The 13318-nt window shown below is 31.6% G+C and overlaps 1 pseudogene; it reads right to left on the bottom strand.

Moving 5' to 3' along the window:
• Positions 1-1963: 1963 nt before the first annotated feature.
• On the bottom strand, positions 1964-12681 carry LOC108315082 (annotated as a pseudogene).
• Positions 12682-13318: the final 637 nt, after the last annotated feature.

Consider the following 13318-nt stretch of genomic DNA (forward strand, 5'->3'; position numbering starts at 1 on the left):
ACAGAGAAAATTGACATAACCAAATGCTGAGTTTTAGAAGTTGTATAAAACTGATAAACTTCTGGTAAGACTGTCAAGAAAAAATACAGAGAAAATATAAATTATCAATATCAGAAATTTTTTTATTAAAAATTTTAGAAGCATCATATATTTAATGTCAAAAATTGAATTCAAGTACAAAAATTAACACATGATTTCAACAATAAAAACCCGTAACACTTGTTATTAAAATAACAATACAAAGAATACCAAAACACAAAGTATAACTATAAAATCCTTAAATACATTAACTGCAAAATTATAATTTGTGTCTAACAACGAAAATATCTACAGTTATTTTCAAGGGCCACAATGGTAGACTGCTTTTTCTTTAATACTGCACAAAATTTGTATCTTAATCTTTTTGTCTCATCATTTCTTTCTACATAATGGTCAGATGCTTCTGGTCATATAATTGTTCTAATCTCCAATACAGATAGTGATCCTTGGTAATCAAATCTACTATAACCATTGTCTTCAAGTGCTTTAATATCTGTGAAATGCTATTTGCAAAATTATGCAAAAAATTAACTTAAATGACTGGGTTCTATTGCCCACTTAGGAATTAGAAGAAAACCCCAAAAGTTTAAAAAGAATAGTAGTTTGCTGTACTTTTAGGGAGAAACCACTAACTTTTTAAACTTCGCATTTTTATATATTCTACAACTCCATGTTTTTCTGAATTATAGCTGTTTAGGTACTTTTGAATAAATATATTTTTAAAACCAAATGTGCAAACCCGATTCTAAAATGAAACGGTATTTTAATTGGCAAGTTTTCATACTACAAATTTACACAAATTTTCATACTAATGTTTACAATATTTTCTTCAGTAGAATGAGGCCTGATTGGAGATACATAGTCGTTGTCTAACATGGCTGCCAAGTGATATTGTTGGTGACAAGGGATAGCTTGGGTAAGAATAAGGCCTTGAAGTATAAAGAGGCATGCTGGGAGTCCCAGAAGAGAGGGTAGCACTAACAGGGGAGCTGTGATGGAAACTGTAGTCTGTAAATAAATACATGAACAATTATGCTGCACATCTTTATGGACATAAATTTAATTCAAAGAGACAAAGCATAAAACAATAATCACATTTTAACATAATGTTCTAACATCGGAAATCTTGATGATACCATATTGCTGGTTAACATTTATTTCAGCATTCACTGCACTGCAAATCCTGATAGTTTTGTCAGTCAGCATTAACTTTCCTTTACTGACACAATCTTTCAGAGATCTAACCAGAATAAATTATTGGATATCTACTGTTTCTTGGGGTTTTGATTATAAAAAAAAGAGAACCTCTGATTTCTCTTGCTTTACAAAGAAGCTTCTTTTAAATTTGGTTCTAAGGTGTAGCCCATGAAGAAAAGATAAAAAAAAACAGTGAATTTATATATTTTTTTTTGAAGCTGTATTAAGCAGCAAACCAGAAGAAATATGCACCCATGGACTGCAAAATCATTTGGTATAAACTAGCTGGCCAATAATTCATTATTTAAATACTATTACAAACATTTATCTAACTCAACATACTGATTTAACATTAAAAGTCCTACTGGTATGATAAAACAGTAAAATGAATCATCCTTTATTAAATGAACTTCAAAAAATCATTATCCACTTGTAGTACAGAAAAATATCCAAAATTAAACCAATTAAAAATAATCATACTTGAAATACAGCTGTTCCACAATAAACATTCATCTTATGCACCAATAATACCTTGCTTCATTAACTGCAATATTTATATGTATGTATGTTACAGACCAAATTTTTAAATCCTGTACCTTCCACACACTCAACTATGCTCTTTAGTGCAAAATAAGCCAAGGGTGTGATAATAAAATCATTATTCAGAAACATTATGGTGTTTCTAGGAATGCAAGAAAAGAAATTAGGTCATCTAATGTACAGGTAAGGTTTTTTTTTTTTCTGTAATACTGTCCTGATACTATAAATGATGCCTAGTTAATGTTGTCATGGGACTTAATGTTTAGACAACAGGAATGAGATCAACTGCAGGAGAATAAGCTCAAGCAACATCAGAAAGGACCTGTTTATTTTCTCCTAAGTCTTCTACACAGATCCAGGCTGAAGAGATTGTGTTCCCTGTCCAAATGAAGTAATGTAAACTGGGCTGCCAGTTCCTTTGCATCTTGTAAGGTAGCACAGAGTTTATCTGGCATGAAGTAACTCTGGGATCCATTTGCAATAGCAGGAATAACTATCTTATATACCAAGAGTACTTTCCCATCTTGACTTGTTGTTGAGTATAAAAAATATTCTGGTGGTGCCCAATTATTTTTGTTGCAATAATAATCTAAATGTATTACTGCAGAATTAAAATGACTGGATTTTAAAGAATACATACTAATTGGAGGAAGCTTGGTTCCAGGATAAAAAGGGGAAGGGCATCTTTCAACTTCAGGTGGACTTGGGCTATGCTGACCATTAAGATGAGCAGGAAGAGTTGGCAGCTTGCTTAGAGTTTTTGGGTGGCTCTCTTCTTTGTCAGCAAACACAATCAGATTTTCAGAACTGGGACTAATCTGACCATTAAGATGCTGTCTCCAAGTGTTTTCTTTGTTTACTGGTTTAGCTAGTGTTACCTCAATACTTGTTCCATCAATGAATTTTCCATTCATAACAGAAGATGCAGCCACTGCATCTTCTCAGTTGAAAACGTGAACAAAAGCATAATCTCTAAGTTTCTTTACTTGTTCGACTGCACCAAGCTTAAATTTATGGAATTCTGTTTTAATTGTTTCCTCTGTAGTTGAGATCATTAAATTTCTTAACAGAGAACTTTAACTCTCTGCATGGTTTCCTCATCCACCTCTTTCTTGGGGTCAGCCCAATCTACCTGAAAGGTGTGGCCCCATAGTTGAGATGTTCCTGGAATTAGTTTCCTCCTTGCCATAGCAGCAGCTCTGTGAGACTCATATTCCACAAATGCAAAACCACGATTTTTGGTCTTATCAGTTGCACTTGGATAAACAATGACATCTACAACTCCTTCTCTAACTTTCTTCATTTTATCTAAAATGTCTTCTTCTTTTCCTTGGGAATAGCTCCAATAAATAATCTGCAATTATCCAAGCTTACACACACACCGATAAACTTCCCTGGTCGAATCTCATAATTATTAAGAATTCTAATGGCTAACTGGGCTTCTTCTTTTGTAGTATACATCACAAAAGCATAACCTCGATTTTCATCACTAAATTCCATCATAAGTCGAAATTCATGTATCTTCCCAGTTCTTTCAAATACAGGAACTAACGCATCTTCATACATATCACGAGGTATTTTTCCTACAAAAACTTCACAGCCTCTAGGTGGGGGGGACCTTCCCAACCTGGAGGAGGACCACCAAATTTCCTTTGTCGGTTTTCCTGAACCATGTTACAACCAGTCTTTTCCATCAAAGCAAGTAATGCTGCTTCATTCTGAGTACCAGTTCGAACTTTACCGCATCCGTTTGTTCCATCAGTATTTTCTTCATTCACGGTTACAGTTCCCCGTCGGGTCTCCAAATGTTGGTCCTAAATCCCGGGGACCAACGACCACAAACCGCCGCCACCGTTTTGAGGACCAGTCGGTCAGAGCGGGGGTCGCCGAAGGGGGAAGGGAGCCCACCGGGAGCAGCTCGCGCCTCCACTCTTTCCCCCAGAAATTTTTAATAGATTAAAAATTATACATGTGTTAAAATCATATAAGGCAATATTTTGAGTAACTCAAATTCCTTGATCAAACATTAAAATACCAATACCTTTATATCTATCACATGAATTGAATTAACTATTATCAACCTTTTTATTGTGAAACTCTAGGCACAGGTGTATACACCAGTAAATTCTCTTAAGCATTTTTTCACTTTCCTGAGTTTCAGTTACCCAGTCTATCACGTAAGTTTGCCCATTGTTCTGAGTAGTGGGATGAAATTTTATGCTGTACATTTCCCTTCCACCTGGGATGTGAATCTTTCTTTTTTTCAGTGTCTCTATGGTGTGTATGTTGCTTGCCTGTTAGTCACTTAGCCTTCTTGTTATCAGATCTACTGTCATTTTATCACAGTACTTGTGTTCAAGTAATATTTATTTCACTTAGTAACGGTGCCGAAGAGCAAGAGTAGTGATGCTGGTAATCCAAATTGCCAAAAAGAAAGCGTAAATTGCTTCTTTTAAGTAAAAAGGTGCAAGTTCTTAACTTAAGGAAAGAAAAAAAAATGGTGATATACTGAATTTGCTAAGGCCTATGGCAAGAACAAATCTCTTTGTGGAATTGCGAGGAAGAAAAAGAAATTTATGCTAGTTCTGCTGTCCTACCTTAAACTGCAAAAGTTCTGGCTGCTGTCCATGATAAATACTTAGTTAAGATAGGAAAGATATTAAATTTGTGAGTGGAAGACATGAACGGAAATGTGTTCTAATCAGTAGCAATTGAGTTCAGTACCATGGATGGTTTCTTGCATACTGGGGGTTGAAGTGTATTCCCTGCTGATAAAGGGGAACTACTGTAACAATTTTTCAATTTTATGCAAAATCTGACTGAAAATAGAGGAGAGATGTTTTCCAATTCATTTTATTAGGCCAGCATTATCCTGATAGCAAAAGCTCACAAAAACATCACAAGGGAAGAAAATTATGTATAGATCTCTCATGAATACAGATTCTAAATTCCTAAGCAAAATATTTTAAAGCAAATAATCCAGGAATATATGAAAATAGATGAAACACCAAGATCAAGTAGAATTCATTCCAGAATAAAAGGATGTTTTATATTCCAAAATCATTCAATGCAATTCACCACATTAACAAAATAAAGTAGAAAAACCATATGAGTATTCAATAAATGCAGAAAAAGCATTTGACATAATTCAGCACTCTCACAGAAACTTATGGCTAAATAAGAAAAAACTTTCTAAAACTAAGAAATGTTACTTCCAGGTCTCATCCTACTTCAGTGATGAAAACTGAATTTGGTCACCATAAGATCAGGGGCAGGTCAAGGATGTCTCCTCTGACAATTTCTATTGAATGTGCTACTGAATAACCCATCCAGGCAAGCAAAGAATAATGAAAAATAAAAGTAATGAGAAACATAATAATTTAAAAGAAATGAAATTATCTCTATCACATATTAGAAGATTGATACACGGTAATTATATAGCATCAGCTACAATTTTTAGATTTTATAAATAAGTTTAGCAAAGTCTCAAGATACAAAGTGAATGTACGAAATAATTGTATTTCTATATACTGGAGGTAAACAACTGGAACATGAAAAAATGATAATAACATCAAATTTACAACATACTGAGAAATAAATACAATATAAATTGTGCAAAACTTTTAAATCAAAATTTATAAAGTATTTCTGAAACCAGTAAAAAACATCTAAATGTAGAGAAAAATATGCCATTTTCATGGTGGGCAAGACCCAATATATTTCAGATAGAAGTCCTTTCCAAATTAATTTATTGATTCAAGTAATATCTACCATAAACAAATAACATAAATGTAGAAATTGATAAATTGCTTTAAAATTTTTTTTGAAATGACAAGGGGTTAGAATAGCAAAATTGATCATGAAAAAGAACAAACCTGGAGGACTCACACTTCTTGAAGACTCAATAATAAATTGAGTAATCAAGACAAGATGCTATTTATCCTATGGAACTGCAAGTTTGTATCCTTTGACCTACCTCTCCCTGTTTCTTCCCCCTCTCTATCCCTGCTGACCACCATTCTACTCTTTTTTTTTGCAGTTGACATTTTTTATATTCCATATATAAGTGAGATCACATGACATTTTTCTTTATGTGTGGCTTATTTCTCTTAGCATAATATTCTTCAGATTTATTCATGTTGTCACAAATGGCAATAGCTGATTTTTAAAGGCTAAATAATATTCCACTAGACAGTGAATTTTCTTTGGATATATACCGAGCAGAGGTATTGCTGGTTCATATGGTAGTTCTATTTTTAATTTTTTGAGGAAAGCTCCATAGTGTTTTCCATGAAGTTTGTACTAATAATTTACATTTTTTAACCAACAGCGTATAATAAAAGTTTTATTTTCTCCACACCCTCACCAATATGTTCTTTTGTTCTCTTTTTGATGATAGCCGTCCTAACAAGAGTGAGATGACATCTCATTATGGGTTTGATTTGCATGTGCCCGATGATTTAGTGATGTTGAGCACCTTTTCATATACACTTGTTGACCATTTCTATGCCTTCTTTGGAAAAATATTTATTTAGATCTTTTGTCCATTTTTGATTTGGGTTATTTGATCTTTTGCTATTGTTTTTTGAGTTTTGTTAGTTTGCTATTTTGGCTATTAACCACTTATCAGATATTTTCTTCCATTCTGAGCCACCTTTCCATTTTGTTAATTGTTTCCTTTGCTGTGCTGAAGCTTTTTTGTTTAACGTAGGTCCCACTAGTTTAGTTTTACATTTGTCACCTGAACTTCTGGTGTGATGTTCAAAAATTCATTGTCAAAGCCAATATCAAGGAGCTTATTCCCTGTTTTCTTCTGGAAGTTTCATGTTTTCAGGTCTTACATTTAGATCTATAATCTATTTTAAATTTATGATTGCGTGTGATGTAAGACATTTATTCTTTTGCATGTGAATATCCAGTTTGCCCAACATTGTTTATTAAAGAGACTACCCTTTCTTCACTGGGTCTTCCTGGTGGTCTTTTTGAAATGTAAGTGACAGATTACAAACTAAAGTTGTGTAGAATGAATCTAGAAATCTGATAAAGACTATAGTTAATAGTACTATATCATTATATAACATATATGGTTAACTATAATGTTATATAGTTAATAATATTATTTTGTATACTGAAAATTTTTAAGAGAGTAGATTTTAGGTGCTCCTTTCCACACAAAAAGTAACTATGTAAGATGATGGATATGTTAAGTTGTTTGACTGTAGTAATAATCTTTCTCTCTGTATATGTATGTCAAAACATCATGTTATACAACTCAAATATATACGATAAAGAAAAGACAGTATGCTATTGACATAATTATAGCATTATCAGTGTCAGAATAAATATTACAGAAGTAAAACCACAATTACGTGGTCAGTTGGTTGCTAATAAAGACACCAAAGCAATACAAGGGGAAAAACAGAAGTCATTTAAATAAATAGAACTTCAACACTGAATATCAATATGAATAAAATGAGCATTATCTTCTACTGTATGCAAAAATTACTTTGAAATAAATTACACATATTTTTAAAAACTAAGATTATAAAAACTCTTAAAAGGAAGTGTAGATTATTTCTTAGTGAAGATTTCTTGTACAGGACACAGAAGCATAAAAAATAAAATAAATTAGATTTTTAAAACTTAAAATGTCTAGTCATCAAAAGACACGTATGAAGAGATAATTGAATAAGCTAGGTAAAAACTGAAAGAAAATGTTTGTGAAACATTTTGCAAATGACTTGTATCCTGGATACATATTAAAAATTCCTTTAATCAATGATAGTATAATAAAAATAAATAAATAGAAATGAACTTAATCTATAGGAAGATAAAAATGGCCAAAACGCACAAGAAAAGGTTAAGAAAATTCTAGTTACAATCACAATGAAATACCACTCATTATAAATTTTATCAGAATGGCTAAAAGTACAAAGACTAACAACAATAAATGATAATGAAAATTTGTAGAAACCGTATCTCACACATTAAGAAGAAAATAACCTAATCTTTTTAAAAATAGGTTTGGCAGTTTGATAATAAGTTCCACATACACCTATTTTTTGACCCAACAATTCCACTTTTGGGTAGCTATAAGAAGAAATAAAAACATATTTTCATAAAAAGACTTTTTTTTTCAGGAATGTTTGTAACAGTTTTATGTACAGCCTCAAACAGGAAACATCCCAAATACCAACAGAAGAAAAAATAAATACACTTCTGTATATTTATAGAATGAAATACCACTCATTAATAACAAGTAATTAAGTACTGATACACACATAAACATAGATTAATCTCATAAACAAAATGATATGTGAAAACAAACAGACACTAAAGAATACATACTGTATAATTCCATTTATGTGAAGTCCCAGGACAGGCAATAATAATTTGATTTGAAACAATTAGAAGGGTGTTTGCCTCAGAAGGCTAAATTTTCTGGGAAGAGATACAAAGGAAATTTCTGGGAAGACAGATAAACAGAAGTGTGCCTTTAATGGGGAAGATAATTCATTCTACAAAATTGTACATTTAATATCAGTATATTTAAACATATGTAAATGCTACCTCAAAAAATTGCTTTGATAATCATCATCATCATAAGCATCATCATCCTTATCATCACTGCCATGTTAGGGAGTGGGATTATATTAGTCTGTTCTCACACTGCCAATAAAGATATACCCAAGAGTGTGTAATTTCATAAAGGAAAGAGGTTTAATTGACTCACAGCTTCACATGGCTTCAGAGGCCTCACAATAATAACTGAAGGCAAATGAAGAGGAAAGGCATATGTTACATGGTGGCAGTTAAGAGCGAGAGAGCATTTGCAGGGATCTCCCTTTTATAAAGCCATCAGATTTTGTGAAATTTATTCACTCTCATGAAAAGTGCACAGGAGAGACCTGCCCTCATGATTCAATTATCTCCAACCCCATCTTTCCCACTACATGTGCTAATTATAGAAGCTAAAATTTGAGATTTGGGTGGGGACACAGCCAAACCATATCAGAGATGAATGGTAGAATGTCGATACAATTTTCAACTGGGGGAAGAATACACAGGAATTTATCTTATTTAAATTACTCCACTTGTGTTTAAATTTTCTGTAATAAAATATGCAGCTAAACAGTTTTAAAATCCTTAAAAGGGGACAAAGGAAACAAAGCCAGTCTCAATTGTGAAAGAAAATATGCCTGAAGAAATGATAGAAAAATGCCAGTGCAAGACGTTAAGGTGAAAAATAATTTCGAATGTCTTCTTTCATTCTCCTTTTGTCTTTAGGGAAATCAAAGAATAATTATTTCATATAATCAGAAACTTGTCCTTGAGGTATATGTTGTCAGTATAGATATTTATTGCAAAATGAAGTTTTTTTCCTAACTGCTGAATCAAAACGCTTCCATGTATTGTCTAAAATATAGAGGAAGCTCAGAGGTGAAATTTTACCAAAACAAGCATTCATGCTTCACAGAAAATATTGGGGTTGATGCTAAAGACAAATTGCTAATAATTATCTTCGAAGATTAATATAGTTGAAAAATGAGCCAAAAACAAAAATTGAATTGTATTTTGAAAAAAATTTAATGATCAATAGATGTTATCTTTTTAATTTGTAAGGCATCTAGATCTTACCTACTGTTTAAATGTTGGTAGTCAATGCTTTCTTTAAAGAAGATCAATACATTTTACACATTTTTTGTAGCCTTCACACAAACTAAAATCAAAATAAAATTAAGAAAATCAATAATCTGGGCATTCAAATTTACAAAGCGATTATCATATAATAAAATATATTGACAATACTCTTTGAAGAAATTGTCCTGAACATTATCACAACTTACCTAGGTAACATTACTTGCCAAAGTAAAATACAAAACTATGTTCATTTTATGATATCATACAGGGATGTAATCACTTCAATATAAAAAACAATAAAATTAGTGAAATCACATCTCATACCTTATTAAAAAATTAATCCCCAAAAGAAAACAATAAAATAATGTTATGTACTCTACATGTTGATATAAATATTTTATTTTTAGGTACCTTAGAGTGTTGGGCTATATAAATATCTTAATAACTTTTATAATTTTAAACTTTTTAATTCTAATGTCATACATTTTATAAATAGAAATTTGGGGGAACTGCGCGTTCTCCATTGTATTTATACCATGGTTCATTTCTCCCTGCTAATATTATATGTTATTTAAGCTCTAATTTTTTTAGAATAGCTAATGCTATGAAGGCACTTCAGCAGGAAAGCATGGCTCTCTCACTATCAATGTATTTATCATACTTATTTTTATATATGAAAGTAATTCTTAATTTAATGGAAAGATGGAAAATTACAAGTTAAAATATGTATTAAGGGCATGTCCCTGGGCTACGGACATGCCTGGATTTTTAGTTCTGCCTCTTCTGTGAGACAAACCTATTTATTGCTTAATCTGTTTACTATGTGAATTTATCTATAAAATTGCTATCTGCCTCAAAGAATCATGGCACAAAATAAATAAATAATAAAAGTAGAATATTTTATGTGCCCTATACATACTATTATTCAATAAATAATGCCTGAAATTTTTATATGTCACGCAAATTAATGTCTATAGATAATATACAATATAAATCTGTATATGTCCATTTACCCATGGGTAAATCTACTCTTTCATTGCTGAACTGAAATAAATTTTTATACTTAAAGGTTGAAATAATTAAAATTTCTTGGTAAATTTTTGTTAAGCTAGTATGATTTTGGAGTCTACATTCTATTACTGGTGTTAATGCTGCTGCATGTATACATACAGTGTTTATAGAGAGTATATTTTGCATTTATTTGTACATTTCTTCAAGAAATAATTCTTGAGCCCCAGATAGCATGAGCTATACTGAGTAATCCATACATTTATGTTTCATAGGTATATATAATTGTGTATGTGAAAAAAAAATACACATATATTCTTGACATTTTGTGAATTATTTGTTTGAGAGTCTATTGCATGTACTATTTTGGAAGCTTGCATTTTTTATTATTGATGAAGAAGGAATATTGAGAAATGATACTTGTTCTGCACCTTCCTTAGAACAGAGTTTGTTATAATTTCTTGACTGAAATTTTTCCACCTAAATTCAAAGAATCGTTTGGTGGCATCAGAGTTCTGTAAAAATATAATGAGAGACATTTTCATAGTTTGTCATTTCTCTTTAGGAGACATCCTGCATCTGTTATGTTTGTGAGGGCAATTCTGCTCTTGATCAACTAGTTTATCTGCTTTCTGTGTCAGTAACCAGGAGATGGGCACGTGAATGTAAATACAGTTTTAAGAAGGCCAGGGTTAAATATAAAGGTCTTATACAGTTCTTTATACAGCTTAAAATAATTTTTGATCCTGCAACCTGTCCAGTAACTCAAATTTCATATCATCAAAGCATAAAAAAAGAGATCAGAAATACACTGAAATAATGAATTTGGTATTTAACTGATATTTTGAACACTTAATACAACTTTTTCCTGCGTAATATAACTAGTTTAGATTAGATTTAAATTGTACAAATCCAATAACATTAGTAAGGCTTTTAATTTTAATGCTTCTTGAAGAATTGGCATTTACTAAATTTTTTACAGGGGTTTTGATTTGACGTAGCCTATCAGTATATCAATGGGGTAGTGTTATTATAAATTTAAATTCTCTTAAAGCAACATAGATGCTTTAATGATTGCTTTAAAACATTTTAAAATATGACAAATGAATGTTAAAGAGAGAATGACTGGACTATCAGATATAATTCCTTCATAAGAAGATAAACTGCAGCAACAATAAACTTAACATGTTACCACATTCCATTTCTACAGAGAGATTTTAATTTATTTCCTTATGTCAGCCTACATAAGAGTAAACTAACTTACATTTCTAAGTAAAAGGGAGTGTTTTTATTAGAGAATGTGCTAAATTAGAAACATATTTATAGGTAATAAATATGAAGTAGATGATTTATTTTCTTAGCAATTAAATCTTGCGGAAACTTTTCTCATGTCTTTCTAAAGCTCAAGACTGTTTAAATGCTAGGACATAGAATAAATTAGAGTGATCAAACCATGAAAAATACAATGATTGTACAAATTTCTGACACATTCTATTTTTATCTTTCAATGCAGTCATTTTTGAGTCTAAACGTTCATTATTTAATTAACTGAAAACTTGTTACAATGAGAGTTTTAAAAGTATTCCTTATAAAAGTAGTCCCACAGCATTTGCAAATTTAAAAATAATGCTAACATGCTTGAATGACATTTACTGGAATGGAGATGTGATTTTATTGGTAAAAGCATATGGACTGTAACATTGGGGTTTTCCTCTTAGCAACATTTTTTTTCTTGGATTATGTTCATATTTCTTATTTTATTATTATTCATTATAGCTTTTCATACTTTACTGAAATCATGGATTAACTTCCATAGAAATGATTCTACTCTTGGCGCTACTTAGAGGTACTTTTCATTCAAATCAATTTAATATACACATAGATATCATAAGGCAGACATTACACTGTGTACAGAAAAGTATGATGAACATTTTCCATATCATATCTTTCTTTAGAAGCCTACCGTCTTGTAGAGAAGACAGAGAACAAAATAGTAATTAAGTATTTGTTGCAAAAATAAAATAATATCATGTTGCAAGAGAAGTGAACAAATTGAAAGGATTTGGGATGGTCTTTGCAAAAATTATAACTAAAACCTTTTTTGGAATTAGCAATTAAGAATAAATAGTAAGATTTGTTCTAATGAAAGGGTACAATAATTTTGAAGAGTCTCACACTAGATGAGTCCTCAATATTAAGGAACCTGGATAGAGCAAATAGATGATTAACAGTGTGATTTTCAATGATAGAGAGCATGGTCGGGGCGGGGGAGTAAATTGAGTAATCTATAGAAAGTGAGTAATGAGTTAAATATAAGACCAGTTTGCCCCCAATCTTTGTAGCAGTGGTGAAGGGTGCAAATGGAGGCTTACTTATATGGGTCTAACTAAGTATTATAATCAAGCCAGTAATATTACATCATATATGCTCCACCACCCTACTTTGACAAAAACAATCTTACTAAAAATTTCAAATAATATAAATTTTTTTTTTACATTACTGAAAGTTTTTTGATATCACTGAACGTTTGCAAAATATCAAAGGTAGCAGAATTTAATTATTGCACATATCTTGGTACTTTTTTCTTTTAAAAAATTTATTTGATAGTTTATTATTTATTTATTTTTTATTATACTTTAAGTTCTGGGGTACATGTGCAGAACGTGCAGGTTTGTTACATAGGTATACATGGGCCATGGTGTTTTGCTGCATCCATCACCCTGTCATCTACATTAGGTATTTCTTCTAATGTTGTCCCTCCCCTAGGCCTTCACTCCCCTGCTTATCCTACTGCTAGCCTCCCTCCCCCCAACAGGCCCTGATGTTTCCCTGTCTGTGTCCATGTGTTCTCATTGTTCAACACCCACTTATGAGTGAGAACATGTGGTATTTG

This window comes from Cebus imitator, unplaced genomic scaffold (genome assembly GCF_001604975.1).
Source record: "Cebus imitator isolate Cc_AM_T3 unplaced genomic scaffold, Cebus_imitator-1.0 Scaffold168, whole genome shotgun sequence".
NCBI lineage: Eukaryota > Metazoa > Chordata > Mammalia > Primates > Cebidae > Cebus > Cebus imitator.